Source organism: Dendropsophus ebraccatus, chromosome 15 (genome assembly GCF_027789765.1).
Source record: "Dendropsophus ebraccatus isolate aDenEbr1 chromosome 15, aDenEbr1.pat, whole genome shotgun sequence".
In the NCBI taxonomy this organism is placed as follows: domain Eukaryota; kingdom Metazoa; phylum Chordata; class Amphibia; order Anura; family Hylidae; genus Dendropsophus; species Dendropsophus ebraccatus.
This window is the reverse complement of record NC_091468.1, coordinates 47958613-47975029: the sequence shown is the minus strand read 5'-3', so window position 1 is coordinate 47975029 and position 16417 is coordinate 47958613.

The following is a 16417-nucleotide window of genomic DNA, read 5'->3' as shown; positions in this document are numbered from 1 at the left end:
GTTCGACCACCATTTTCCCGAACTTGTTCTGAAGTTTGCAAAAAGTTTGCTTCGGTAGCGAACCAAATTTTTTGCAAAGTTCGGAACTAATTTTGGCTTGAGAAATTTGGTTCACTCATATATCATTAACAAGTCTATCGATCCTGTGATTTCCATCAGCCCATGACTTTTCTTTCTTGGTGCTGAGGGGTGTATTCACCATTATTGTTATCTTACCTCTGGTGCTATAAATGTTCCTTTCTAATCAGGTTCTTTAAAAACAGGTACAGTACTCACTATGGATTCCGCAATGAATAAGGATTTGCTTTTCAAACCACAAAATCTGGACCATACCAATGACACTTCATTGGGGAATTACATAAAACCTGCTTTCCCTGTTTGGAGACAGCCAAAAAACAAGATGTGTTCCAAGTACCAGAGACCAGTAGGAATTTAAACAGCCTGTGATGTCATAAGGGAATCCTTGACTGTAATCCCTGACTAGTAGAATTACGCATTTGGAGCCGAGTCAAGTAGCATGCCTAAACATTATTGAACTAGTGATAGAGCATAAACAAAAGTAAAACACTTTCTTCTGGTGCCAAGGAAACCATAGGAACACTTTGATTGCTGGCGTGATTACTATTTATGTAATAAGGATCTTTCCTGTTGTGAAATACACCAACAGCTGGCACATTATATGGCACTTAACATGCAAAATATTGTATAAAAATTGTCATAATGTTTTTAAATGAAATCAACAGATTTGGTAATTAGTTAATGCATACCTGTCATTCAAAAAATACTTTTGACATATCACAAAGATGAGACCCTCATCCATCATAGGAATAAGCTTTACTCCCTGGCCACCAGGGATCTCCTTCCTTTTTCTCTAGAGAGACCCTAAGGACCAGTTCACACAGAGCAAAAGCAGTGAAATTCCACAGCAGAATTCTCCCCGTCTGCATCAGTGTCCCACAGTGACTATGGGAGGGCTTGCGTGCCTCCGCTTCTGTCACTTTCCACTCAAAGAATTGACATGGCAGATACAGAAAACTACACCTGCTCTTAAGCATTAATTTCTTTTAAAATGGAATGCAGGCACATTCGTGTGTTCCAATTAGCCATTGCAGAACATGTAAAGTCCGGCTGGAGCCGCACTTTACATTGTCTGCACTGTCATTGAATACCGGCTGCACAAAATTAACAGGTCAGTTTTCTGTGCAGCCGCATGGAATCCCAGCCCGAGTGTATACAGTGTGTATACACTCCAGATAGGATTCCATAGAGTTCAATGCGATCAGGGGCTGTTATTAAATAATGGCCTTTGTTGCAAAACTGCAACAGCGGCCATTGTTTAATAAAAGCTTACGCTGTGTGAACGTGGCCTAAGGGTGCATTCACACTATAGAATCCGGGCAGATAACCCACTGCAGATTCTGCCACTAGCCACCGCTCGCGCCCATCTTTGCCCGTGCCATAGACTCAATTCTATGGTCAGCCGGATTTCACTATCCGCACAAAGAATTGACAGGATGAGGGGCAAATACCCTGAAACACCTGTCTGTGAATGGATGCCTGGCTTTGGTAAACCCTTGTCATGTCGCAATACTCGCAACTGAGTTAGACTTTGACGCAAAGAGGGCCACCCTGATATTTTCCTATTTATGTTCCAATACTCACAACCGAGTGGGACTTAAGGGGCTACTTATCAGGGTGGTTTAGTGATCTCCCCACTGGGAGGCACCCCTTGGCAACAGGTTTCCTTCCCTGGAGGGATATCTGGCTATTCCCATGTTTTGAGGCTCGCAACTGAGGCTCCACGGACCCCTTTTTTTGCACATACTTTGTATCTTACTTTGTCATACTTGACTCTGTTCTGTATAACTACATTTGAAGCAGCCTCTGCAGTAGAATTGTGTGACCAAATTTACAATCGCTGGACCCGTAGCTATTAGATGATCATACTGTGACAATCTTAGAGAAGAAATTTTTGATGACACTCCGCTATCATGTCTCTTCAGGGCTAGCAAGGAAGGTTCCACATTCTGCTGACCTGCATGAAATTCCATCAGGACTGAATTGGTGGGATCTCAGATGCCTCTATAAAGTGTGGAGCAACACTTTTACATCCCCAGACTAGCTATGAAATACCGATAATACAATGGATTATGAGTGTAGAAATGAAAGTGAGACTAAGTCTTATAGCTTTTATAACAATGGCAATGTGCCACAGTGGAAAGAACAGAATCTTTAAAAGGAAGAAAAAAAAGTTGTGAAATATCAACTTCCATGAGAGCCAGACATTTTATCTTCTGAATAATCTACTTAAAAAGATTGTCCAGGTAATAAAGGGGAACTATAAGCAGGTTAGACAAATCTAATCTGCTGATAGCCCCCTAATGTGCATGGGGTGCCGAAGAGGAAGGTATGTCTCTTACCTCCCTCCTCAGCACTGTTCTCGTGCATTTAGTAGTTGAATCTACAGCCTGGAGCACCGTTAGGAGTACTCAGGGGAGGATTAACTTCACCATAGGCCTTGGGCTGTTCACCAAGCCTGGGCCCCCCTATCCCACTGTAAGTATGGCAGCACTAGCATGGTGTCCATAGTATAGGAAAGATAATGTCATAATGACCTAATTTGTGCAAAATTGCGGTAAAAAGCACCAATTTTTAGCAAATTATGGCAGAACTGTAGGAAGAGACAATATACCCAGGGGCGGTCTTGGCATTTCTGGGGCCCCAAGCGAAGTTATGTCTGGGGCCCCCCCTCGACATGCGTTCCAAAACAATAGACCGATGTGTGTTGCCCCAGTAGTATATACCCCTTGTGCGCTACCGCCAGTAATATATACTCCTTGTGTGCTGCCCCCAATAGTATATACCCCTTGTGTCCTTCCCCCAGTAGTATATACCCCTTGTTTGCTTCCCCCAGTATTATATAGACCCCTGTGTGTTCCCCCAGTTATATATAGCCCCCGTGTGTTCCCCCAGAAGTATATAGACCTCCTGTGTGCTGCCCCAGTTGTATATAGACCCCCTTTGTGCTGCCCCCAGTTGTATATACCCCCTGTGCGCTCCCCCACTGTATATAGGCCCCCTGTGTGCTCCCTCAGGGGTTTCTAGCCCCCCTGTGTGCTCCCCCACTTGGATATAGACCTCCTGTGTGCTCCCCCACTTGGATATAGACCCCTGTGTGCTCCTCCAGTTGTATATAAACCCCCTGTGTTGTTCCCCCAGTAGTATAAAGACCCCCTGTGTGCCCCACCAGTATTATATAGACCCCTTGTGTCCTGACCCAGTTGTATACAGACCCCTGTGTGCTTCCCCAGTTATATATAGACCACCTGTGTGCCTCACAAGTAGTATATAGACCCCCTGTATGTTCCCCCAGTAGTATATAGACCCCCTGTGTGCCCCACCAGTAGTATATAGACCCCTGTGTGCTTCCCCAGTAGTATATAGCCCCCCTGTGTGCTCTCCCACTTGGATATAGACCTCCTGTGTGCTCTCCAAGTTATATATAGACCCCATTTTGCTGCCACAAGTAGTATATAGACCCCCTGTGTGCTGCCCCCAGTAGTAGATAGACCCCTCTGTGAAGCCCCAGTAGTCTATAGCCCCCCTGTGTGCTCCCCTTTTTATATAGACCCCCGATGTGCGCTCCCCCAGTTAAACAGACCCCTGTGTGCTCCCCCTCCCATATATTACATAACATAATAAAACAAACACTTATACTCACCTGGGTCCGGGCGTCTTCTCTTCTCTTCACTCTTGTGGCCGCAGGAAGGGTTTTCCCTGCGATCATAAGAGGCCGCACTCCCCTTGTCCTTGCACCGATGCTCCAGTGATGTCACTGGAGCGCTGGCACCACAAGGACAAAGCTGCCACTTGTGACCTCAGGGAAAACTCTTCTAGCGGCCACAAGAGTGACTGACAGGAAGGGAGCCTCTTGAGCACAAGAGCGGGGCGTGGGGGCCCCCCTGGATGTTGGCTTGGTGCTTGGTGCCAAAGACCGCCACTGAATATACCACTGAAAGTATGTCTTTTTGGGTGGCCATGGGCCCCCCGGGAGCTCAGGGCCCCGGGCTACCACCCTAAAATGACCTATTATAATCCACTACTTGGAGTACTGCCCTCCCTCCAGAGCATGAGCTGGCCCACTCCTTCTAATGATAATCACAGGTAGCTGTGTACATCAGATGCCTGCTGAAATAGCCCAGGTTGTGAGTACATGGGATGTCTGGGTAAAGCATGATAGGCCCAATGTCCCTGCTCTTTGATTGGCTACTTAGCCCTTCTAGCAGTGAAGCCGTTATGCACACAATATCACAGGGTATGTCACTGGTGTTCAGTCAGGTGAGTATACTACATAGAGCTTTTTTTTAAGATTTTGTATCCAATTAATATTGGTAATACATACTACACATTGGGGGACATTGGGGTCTAATTTGTGTGACTCTTCTGAGAATTGATGCATATTTTGTGCCAATATCTTGTAACTGTTTTATTAAAATGTAGCACTGCCATAGTGTATGTAACTAAGCAAAAAATTACAGAAAAAAGAAGCAAAAATGCAAACATTGCGCAAGCATATTCACCTGGTATTAACCAGACGTAGGCCTGCACCTGTTTGTGCAACTTTTTAAAAAGCCGTAAAGCATAAATTGAGATTATATGAACTTTTGGGTGAATACTCAAAACAGGCAGATTAAAAAAAAAAGTTGCATCTAAAATATATTCGCCCATCCAATACTAGTTCATAAATATAACTTGGGTGAAAAATCCATTATTCACCTAAAAATAGGCCAAAGCACTTTTAAAAAAAATTTCCTCTATTGTATCTACATAAGAAATGGTATGAAATGGTGCACCTTACAGTGGCACCCTGTGGAGTACCTATGTGTAACAGGACCATTCTGTAATTTCTGTACACAAAGATCTGCCAAATGCTAGACGCTTACAAAATAGAAATAATAATTAAAAAAAAAAAACTATATCCAAGCAATGGGAATTTTTACAAAAACAAATCTGCTAAAAATATTTACACGGATTATGATCCAACGTGACCTTTCTAGAGACAGAAAATATTCATGATGAAGTGTAAGGCAAAATGTTTACTTTTTTTTTTCTTCAATTCTTGATATATGGGTTGAGGAGTGATCCAATCGATGGCTGTCATGTCACATTAATTAATGGCTGCATTTTGCTGTCGCAGTAAGAGAAACATGTTAATGTGCTTTATTCTGAAGTTGTTTAAACATTCTTTCCGTGGCAACAGTTTCCATTTTTAGTGACTGTTTTGGCTTGCCCGCCCGCAGCAGTCTGCCACCTGTTTAGTACAGGTTGTTTTTGATGATGCAAGATCGAAAAAGACGTTTTCTTATGTCTAGTGAACGTTGTAATCTTAGGTTTGGCATCGAATCAGTAGAGTAGTAAAGTCCGGGTTGTGTTTACCTACGTAGTGCAGCTGTGAGGGTGCTGGTTGCTAATTAACATGGACCATAGGAAAGAGGCAACGATTCACCCTCCACCCACAGTTATGTCACTCAAGGGACTCTCCAAAACCTACTTAGCAAAAACTTATGGGTCGCTTATTCCCTAGGTTTTCCATTACAGTCTTTTTGTTGTTGTTGGTGTTTTCCACTACTTAAAGTGACACTGTCACCCCCTTTGTTCATTTTGACATCTCTACACAGGTGTAAAGGGTAAATTTAGTGTTTTTCATACCTTATTTCATATCATATGTCATGGTGCTTGTTCAAGTAAAAAGTGTCCTTTTATCATCTGCAGATTGTATTAAGTGGGCGTGGCCTCGCGGCACTAGCGCCACATAACCCCGCCCACAACGGCACAATTGGCCCCGCCCCCTCGCCGGCCATTGGAACAGGCTGGCCGAAAGGTCTAGACTCCACCCCCTTTACGTTGGACAACCAATGGGCGTCAAGGGGGCGGGGCCAACCGTGCCGTTGTGGGCGGGGTTATGTGGCGCTAGTGCCGCGAGGCCACGCCCACTTAATACAATCTGCAGTTGATAAAAGGACACTTTTTACTTGAACAAGCACCATGACGTATGATATGAAATAAGATATGAAAAACACTAAATTTACCCTTTACACCTGTGTAGAGATGTCAGAATGCACTAAGGGGGTGACGGTGTCACTTTAAGTATGATGGATTTAACAACTTTCATTGCCTGTTCTATAACTCAGCGTGTAACTTTGTCATCGTCTGCAGAATATTATAGTCTCTAATAATGTATATTTTGTTAAAGAGAACCTATCACCTAAATCTTACTGTCCCTATTACCAAAGTTCATCTTTCCCTAACAGACTGCCTTTGCAGTCTGTATCTTATACTTTACCTAATCCTCTGCTTCGGTGCAGCAAGGCCGGGCGCCGCCATCTTGATGAACTCACTTGGGTTCCAGCGCTGGAACACAAGTAACGTCATCAAGATGGTGGCGCCCGGTCTTGCTGCACCGAAGAAGAGGATTAGATGAAGTAAAAGTTACAGACTGCAAAGGCATTATCCACCAGAACAAAACACATGGGCAATACATTCCTTTTATAAAATATTAATATCTTTATTTAGTACCATTAAAAGCGTAACAAAATAGGAATATAAATCGTGCTCAAAGACAAAAAGACTCAATAAATAACAACCACTATGTCCGACTATATGCCAAAGATTATATGTATGGTAACTAAAGTGTGACAGAAGTAAACCTAAACACTATCCGGTCCTTCACACCCAAAACAGTATGTTATATGACCTATACTGGAAATCCTATCCCATCATCGTAGTGACTACATCCAAATATTAACATATGTGCAAATAATAAAGTTGTAGCATGGTCTTACCCATGTTAGACTGTGAAGATGGCGATCACCCCGACGCACGTTTCGCGTATGATGCTTCCTCTAGGGGGCATACCCTCACCACTGCTCTGATTCCTTTTATGCTGTTCCCCAAATGAGGAAATCTAACCCCGGTGGATCCGCCGTGCGTGCAACAAAAAGTATGGCGCTAGCGTCACTTCCGCCGCGACATCTCCGTCATAATACGTGCCACCGGAAGTAGGACGCCGGCATCACATCAGCCGCGACCACTCAGCCACCCAGCGCATGCGCGGGATCCGGAATTCCCGAACATGCGCAGGAGGCATATTGAGGCCACAACCGACGCTACTCCAGCGCCCACATCTCGGGTGCACAGTGGATACCAACTGCATTGTGTCTAAAGGGAGAAGAGCCATACTAAGAATTGCTGATATTAATAAATAAAATAACAAAATCTATTGTTTCAGGTAAATAACTAAACCCCTTCTAAAAAGTGCAAGTGAAAATACATCAAGTAAGGTGCTTATGGAATTATAACCACAGCACATACGTGCAATTATGTCTATAAGTGATAAAAAATACATAAACCGTGTAGTACAGTTATAAAAAGTATGTGAACAATATAAAAATGTTACTATCATGTGTTTGTGACACAATTACAACCACAAATCATGAAATATCATATAAAACGCATAAAAACCGCATATAATGTGAACACACACACAAAAAAAAAAAAAAGGGGGAGAAGGGGGGAATTATACTGAAACCATGATGGATACACAAATCAATTAATTTACAAACATGATATAGATAAGGAGGGCCCATATTGATGGTATATCTATCCCAGCGTCTTTTTTTAGAATGCATTTCTCTTTTCCTCTTATTCTCTCTCAGTTCTTGCTTTTAGTGGGTCTCCACACACCGTCATGTTTCCTCATTCACAACATATAAGCAGGGCACAGCACATATTATGTCACGTAACTAAAAAATTTAAAACAAAAAAGACAGCACAATGGTTAAAAACATGAAATTGAAAAAGAACGGCACAAAACTGAATAAGAACGGCACAAAACTCAACTGTTCATTTAAACCATCTGGGGACATTGTACCTAAGGTACTGATCCAGCGGCATTCCTTCTGTGCCAGGATCCTTTTGATATTCCCACTTCTAATACCACCGTGGACTTTCTCAATTCCCCTTACTCTGAAGGTGCCAGGATCACAATTGTGGAACAACTTGAAATGTCTGGGTATTGACTTGAGGCTTTCAACATCCACCACCCCTTTTGCTGCCATTATGCCTCTAACATGTTCCCTCACTCTTATCCGCAGTTCCCGGGATGTCAATCCAACGTATATTTTACCACATCCACAGGTTGCGTAATAGATAACGTATGTAGTACTACATGAAATGTAGTCCCTAATTTGGTAAGTTTTGCTACCATCTGCGGATGTGAAGTTGTTTGTCCTGTCCATATTTTTGTAAGCCATACAGTCCCCACATGGGTAACATCCTGTTCTTTGCCCTTTAGACCCAAAGGGGTTATTAGTTTTGGCCACATAGTGGCTCCTGACTAAAATATCTTTTAAGTTCTTTCCTCTTTTTGCAGTGAGTTGTGGAGTTTCTGGGAGACGAGAGGCTAAGATCGTATCCGTGAACAAGACTGGCCAGTGCTTATTCAGGATCTGACGCATAGAATCCCATTTGTCGTTATAGGGTGAAATAAATCGTATTGTCTGGATAGATTCCTTCTGTCTTACTGTTGTTTGTAATAATTCCCCTCTCTGTGTGTTTGCAGCCCTTCTATATCCTCTCTCAATCGTTTTTTTTGCCATATCCCCTCTCTCTAAATCTATCTCTAAGATCATGTGATTGTGCTTGGTAACGGTCCTCTGTGGAGCAGATCCTTCTCATCCTCAGGAACTGACCCACAGGGATCGCTATGATTGTCGAGGGTACATAGGCTGAGGTGGCGTGTAACTGAGAGTTTACAGATGTAGGTTTGCGGAATACGTCTGTCTGTAATTGTCCCCTACAGTCACATTCTATGGACACATCCAAAAAATCTATCTGTTGTCTGCTGTATTTATATGTTAACCTGATATTGTACTGATTACAATTCAACTCCTTCATGAAATCCTCCAGCTGGGAGACCGACCCCTGCCAAATCATAAGCACAACATCAATGTAACGATGCCAGACTGCAAAGGCAGTCTGTATCTTCAAGAATAGTTTAGAGAAAAGATCTTGCGCTGTGTATTAACAGAGCGGCGGGCAAAGGATCATGGGAACCTATCCCACCGCTCTGCATGACGGGAGTTTCCTGTCTCGTGCCGACTCTTTTGAAAAGAGCCGTCACGAGACAGTCTAGGAAAAGTAAATAAATTAAAAATGTGCACACTAAATTAATTAATCATGTTGGCAAATATTAATTAAAAAGCCATGTAAATTAAATGGAGGAATAAAAAAAAATAATAACATCCTCATTCATCCTCATTTTAACAGAATATCCATTTACCTTTTCATCACTAGCCATGGCAGAGAACTAGCAACAGGCGACGCCTCCAATGCTCCTAAGCCCTGGATTAGCATAGGGGCAATTAGGGAATATCAACTCAATGCAGAAGAGAAGAAAAGAATGATTAACAGCCGTGCAGTTATAAGGTAAAGAGCTTCTGGGGGCATATCAGCAGGTTCATTGGGCAGAAATGACCTGCTGAATTCGGAAAACTACGGCCGTAGTGGCCATTGAAAAAAACATCCGTAGGTTTTGCAGATTCAATCAGTTCTTTTGATTTCAATAGAACAACGGGTCGTTGTTTACTGCACATGAACATATTTACTACAGCCCAGTTTACAAAGAATGGCTTTAGAAAATAGACTGTACACATACTGTGTGGCTGTCCTGATGGACATAGTGTGAATTAAAGTCAGCAGACTTGTATGGGAGGAAAATAATGTTCCAGTGGCTGAATGCATTATAAGCCAGAGGAACATGTAATACTTTGGCTCGCTGTTTGACACTGAAATCAACAGCTGTGTCAAACAATGTCCGTTGTATAACGTGTGAACATAGCCTTAAAGGGGTAGTGCGGCGCCTCTCTGCCGTGTCATCAGCTGCTCAGCGGCGATTGGCTGAGCATAACTGTGCTCAGCCAATCGCGGCTGAGTAGCTGATGACGCGGCAGAGGGAGACCAGCACGAGAGCCGGTCGGAGCGTTTCGGCCGGCCGCCCGAAGATGACATCATTGTCACAAGATGGCGGACCGGGGTCGACACGAATCAGGTGAGTATAGAGCACTACACTTCCAGGGGTTTTGTGGGTGGGTGGGGGGACACGGGGAAGGGGGCCATTCACTAACATAACATACATTACAAAGTTGTATAACTTTGTAATGTGTGTTATTTAATGAATAATTGTTTAGCGCCGCACTACCCCTTTAAGGTACACTTGTAAAGCTGATCTCCCATTTTTCAGACTGGGCATGGAGAGATGCAGATGCGTAGTACACTTCCACATAATTCAATGAGTTTAGAAGGGCTGCTTCAGCAATCTGACTATGCAGCAAGGACATGCATTTCCCCTTCTGTAATTTAAAGAATGGGTGGGAGATTAGTTTGACAAGTATATTTAAAGCTCCTTATGCAACTTTTACTTTTGTCAGGTGTACCTGCCACTTCCTCCATAAGGTGTGTGGGGCTCTCCTGACTTACCGCAGACAGATAATAACTACCCAACCTCTTTGTTCTGGGAGAAAAAATCCATAGCCAAAGAGCTCTGGCTGCAGCCTAACCCTCCCTTGCCAAAAGAGAACATAAGGGTGCTTGGTGGTGCCAAACGTTCATATGTATGGTCAGAATGGGTGCCATATAGAAGAGATAACTGACAGCTTAAAGGGAATTTGTCACCAGGTTCATGCTGCCTTAAGTGGGAGCAGCATAAACTAGTGACCAAAATGCTGAACAGATCGATGTATTACTGACATCATTCTGTTTAGCCGTTCTCCTAATATTCAGGAGAATAGGATTCTTGCCACACCCCTACCCCCCGCCCTCCAGCTGCTGATTGACAATTGATTGCCTATACACAGCATTGATAAATAACTGCCAATCAGCAGCTGGTGGGTGGAGTTTTTTTTATGCTTCTACCAGGATCTGGGACTGCAAATTAGGTCCAATGTCTAAAGGAAGTTGGTAGTGGTGGAACAAATGGGGAACTGGTTTGCATAGTAAAAGGGATGATTCAATCACATAATTTTATTATTTAAGGGCCCGTTCACAATACGGAATCGGCGCCGAAATTCCATGCGGAACCCCATCTCCCGGCGCCAAATCCTGCCTATCTGTTTAAACGGGAGGGCTCACAAGCTTCTGCTCTCCGTGCCTCTCTGCTCAAAGAATTCACCTAAATACAGTAGCATTGAGTTCATATGAGTTCTAGAATCGAGTCCTTAAATAGTTTCCAGGTTGATTTACTATCATATTTTTATTGTGATTATTTCCTATTAATTCAACCCCTTAAACCCCTCTTGTAGCAACATGTTTCCTCTTGAATGCTGTCTAGACCCTAAAACCCATTAACAAAGCTTCCATTGGAGAGACATGTTTTAAGACAAACACAGCAATAGGCAGAGTATGCACAGAATAGAACCCAAAGAAAATAAAGTAGATACAGCGAGATACAGTTTGAGGTGGGATATGACATTTCCAGATGCAGACCTTTTACATTGAATTCTAAATATGGTAAAAGTCTTGGGGATTATAAAATGTAACATGTCTAACCAGCACAGCATTATGTATAGTATCTGCTAACTACATTACAAAAAAAAAATCTGCAAAATATTTTCTAAATTTAAGGTCAAGAATCCTTCCTGGTGTTTTAAGCATAAAAATAGAAAAGGCTAAATATATCTAAACCTGGATCATTTTTCAATGTTTGAGAAAAAATATTCTGTGAACCTAATTTATGAAAGTGCAACACTGGTGTGGGAAAATGCCATCCCGGCGCACATTGTATTTGTAAATTGTAAATCTAATATTCAACAAAGTGAAGAACTTTCTAATATGGTAACACTAATGTCAGATATCTTTTAGATATATGTTATGTATATCAATTGCACTTTTTGCTGTACAGTGGAACCGTGGTTAAAGAGTAATTTGGATTAAGAGGGATTTTTAAGAAGAGCAGCTCACAGTTTTTCAAAATTGTAACTTGGTTTAAGAGCATTGCTTTGGTTTAAGAGCTCCTTGTACTGGATGGGAGGGCAGTGGGGGAGGGGCATGGTCTGCATAGCGGGGTCTACAGCACAGTACTCTGGCCCAGGAAGTCTCCCTCACCTTCCAAATCATAGCAGATCCACTTCAGGCTGAGGCTTACATCAGGGGATAGGACTGTGGAGGTAATCTCTTCATAGATGTAACCCCTCTCTCCCTGGACAGAGAGTGCTGCTATACTGTGGCCACATCTGCCCTGCTGATTATTTCATGCTCCCTGCAGTCTTTGTCAGTCCTTGTGTTTCCCATCCTCTCCATTCCTGCTATAATGTGCCTACTCTTACACTCAGCTATACACACTGCTGCTATAATGTGCCTGCACTCACACTCAGCCATACACACTGCTGTATAGAGAAGTTTCTTTCACTGTCCTCCTGCACAGCTCTGTGATTCTCACTTTCAGTAGTGGAAATAAACATGTGCATCCGTCATCATGTCTGCCATGTTCAGCAAAGTTTTTTTTAATGCATGGCGCAGAATTCGCTTTGCAGATGGAAGCAAATTGACAGCTTAATTTACAGAAAATCTTTGCAAGATTTGCTTCACTCATCTGTACTAACAGGCCTAGGTATAAAAATAAAACAGTCAATGCTAGCCATGCACTGTTGAGGCTGCCCTCGCACTGCCCTATTTTTGGGTGAAAAAAACAATAAAATCGGCATCTTTTTTCACATCCTTTTTTTTTCTTCATTAAAATGCAGCATAAGAGGGTTTGGCATTTTTTATGCAAACTATTTTTCCATAGACTTCTGCTCTGCTTAAAAAAGAAAAACATAGCCTATGCATATGATGTTTTTTAGTGGTTCTTTTATGTAAGAAAAACGCCACAGTCTGGTCCCCAGGGGGCTAATTTTAAAAAAATTAAATTAACCCCCTGTGGGCCAGACTGTGGTACAGCCTGATTCCTCAGGGGGTTAACGTAAAGAGGATATACCACCTGGTACATCCTCTTTAACCTAAACCCACCGATCGAACGCTGCCGTCACAGGGAAGCCGGTGCCGCGGTTCGTTTTTCGGACCGAGGCCCGGTTCCCGTGTACTGCGCCGCTCTATGTGCTCAAGCACTGGAGGCGGGCCGGGCCGCCCTCAGTTGGAGGGAATTCCCTCCCCTGTATGACGCGGCTCCCTTAGAATGAATGGATCCGCGTCATACAGTGGAGGGAATTCCCTCCCACTGGGGGCGGCCCGGCCCTCCTCCAGTGCTTGAGCAACGGCCGGTTCCGGTGCATAGAACGGCGCCGTGCACGGGAACGGTGCCTCGGTCCGAAAAGCGGACTGTGACACTGGCTTCCCCGGGCCGGCGCCGTTCGATCAGTGGGTTTATCAGGTGGTACATCCTCTTTAACTTAATCCCTCTTCCGTCGCTCCATAGGAATGAATAGAACAGCGGGTCGCGTGCCAACCCGGGGCTCTATTCAGAACAGAGGCGGCGGTGCGATACGGAGATTGCCAGTTGATTCAGGGGTCAGACCCCCCCGTGATCTCTTACTTTTTCCACAGGATAGGGGAAAAGTTTTTTTTTTCTGGAATACCCCTTTAAATCATCTATGGGGGATAAGTAGAGTGCAAGATCCAATATGGAGGCAGCCTCCCCCCCTCTACATATAATACAAAAAAATTGGTTAGCGCATCCCATAGAAAATAGAATTATATAACAAAATAGGTGCACACTGCCATGGCTGGAATACAGATGCAAACCTAAAAAGTTTATACACAGTCTCCGTAGGTGGTGAGTGGCTTCTGGATCCTCCTCCCGACTCAAGTCACATTATGAATTTATATTTATATGTTTTGAAATCGGTGTGATCACGCATTGCACTAACCACAGCACTTTTCTATGTTTGTTGATGTACCATGTATGCACTTCCAGTGCTCTTACTATGTATATGCTTCACAGTTTACACAATGTTATTGTCATTATGCAAATCACCCTGGTAGGTGGTACACTTTATTTGGAACAGTATTTAATGATGTCATTATGACCCACCCACTATGCTTGAGAAAGACAACGAGAGGTTGTTGAAACGTTGCATCTGTTTTGTTCATCATCTTTGGAATAAAACCCACTTTTTTACCACTTGAGCTGGTGTGCTGTGGACTCTCCATCCTCTACTTTCGGAATCCTTGGCCTAAGGACTTATTACCTGAGCACCCGCCACATCATAATCGGACGTGCGGCTTGTTTTCTACTTTTCTATCTAGATAGATAGATAGATAGAGTGAGCACATACTGTATAAAACTCTATGTATACACTATATAACACATATATTACCTACACAAATGAAACACATACAGACATGTTAACAGACTTGTAGACTTCTCCTGCCCTTGGGAGCATTATTTGGAGCATAAGTATATTTGCTTAAAAGACTCAATGGAATATTGTAGACATTTTAGATTTAGTACCGCGAAGAATGTCTTCTTGTCAACAATTATGAAATGACATATTGTAACATATACAGTACATCAATAACTGCTGTAAAACGACTGCAGGTTCCAGGTGCCGGTCTTCTCCTCTTTAATTCTGCAGTTGCAAAGGTCAAGAAAGAATGTACAATTGTTAACCTTGAACTTTATCTGTAGTAAGTGTACATACAGCTGTTCCTTGTTTACCATCGCCATGGGTACATAACAGAACCCGACGTGAAAATAGTATCTAAATAATAGCCCTATAGAAATCTGTTATTTATTTTTTTTTTTTTAAGAAGGCATTGACATAACATATATGTATAGTCACCATATTCTTTATTATTATACACAAACAAATACAGATTTGCAGCACGTTGCCAGGTAGGGATCACTCCCTTGATTGTAGCCCTGAGCTCGGAGAGACGGTTGCCGGTGCCAAGGATATTGCCGTTTATTACATTCCTACATATTCATATTGAGATTCTTTTGAGATTAAAGAATTAACATGGTATCTCCTATGCAAACACTAATTCTTAAAGAAAATACTAGCGACATCTATTTAGATTGAAAGTAATACTTAAATCTTTTGAGAAATTTAAGAGCGGATAACGTGTATAGATTTATTTTCAGGGTGTGGAGGCTAATATACAAGCATCAAGTTCTCCAGGCGGTCCATATTATTATATTAGTAATGTTTAATTCTTGTCCAGACATATAGAAAATGATTAGGCGTTGTGTTATAATGATTGCATTGGATGTTTAAATCTTAACATGAAACTAAAATTGATATCTTTGCAGTAGATTTAAAGTGGCCACACACCTTTAATAACTGGCTAAATAATTGTTCAGCTATCAGTTATTTCTCCTGTCCAGCCCTGAGAGAGTTCTGGCTGTGGCTTATCTTTCTCAAAACAAAGGGGTCATGCAGTGATTTACCATCATGCCTGACCTCTATGTCCACTAAGATCCCCACTCACTTTTCACTAACAAGTGGAGGTGCACAGCTAACTAAAGTCTAAGTTATGAGAGGTCCTTAAAGAAATCCAGTGATTTATCAAATCTGGCAGCTGGCAGGGGGGAAATTGATTACAAGTACGAACTTACCTCTCCCCATGCCTGCAGTGAGCGGCGGGACCGGCCACAGGACCCCACTGTAAGGCATTTTTCCCTGAGTTGTGATGACGTCACGACTCACGGGAAAAGGCCTGCCCCGGATGATGGACTGGCCGCTCAGACAATCAGTGACTGGAGCGGCGGCCTGCCCTTGTCACTGACTGGCTGAGATTGCGAAGCCCTGCAGAAGTCCCGACGCCGGTCCCACCACTCACCACAGGCAAGAGGAGAGGTAAGTTAGTACTTGAATTTATTAATTCCCCCCCTCCCCCTACTGCTGCCAGATTGTATAACTCTCCTTTCTTCTTCTTTATTTCTCCATGTCAATTTAAAAACTTTTTGACATGTCCAAAAGTTATATTAAAAGCTTTAATCAATTGGGTCTGGGTGACCTGGCAGTTACTTGGACTAGTATTCCAGCTGTCTACCCATTTTTCTATGGTGGAGCAGAATTTACAAATGTTAGCTTATGGTGACCACTCCTTTTGACCAAGAGTGTTCAATGTCTGTTAGGCTACCCACCCACCCACCTACCTATCATCTGTAGAAAGAAAAGTTGTTGTAAGCCTCATCTGGTCTTGTTTGTGAATATTGCATTGTCAATAAAAAGGAATAGACTTTCCGACCCTGCATCTTTGTTGCATGTTGATCCTTGGCCTTAATGAGAAATAGAGAGTTTTATAACATTCCTTAATACATTATTTACAAAAACTTTTGACATGTTACAGAGACATGTCAAAAATCTTTTAATGGTCGGGGTCTGGGTGTTCAGACCACCATACTAATCTCTAGAACAAG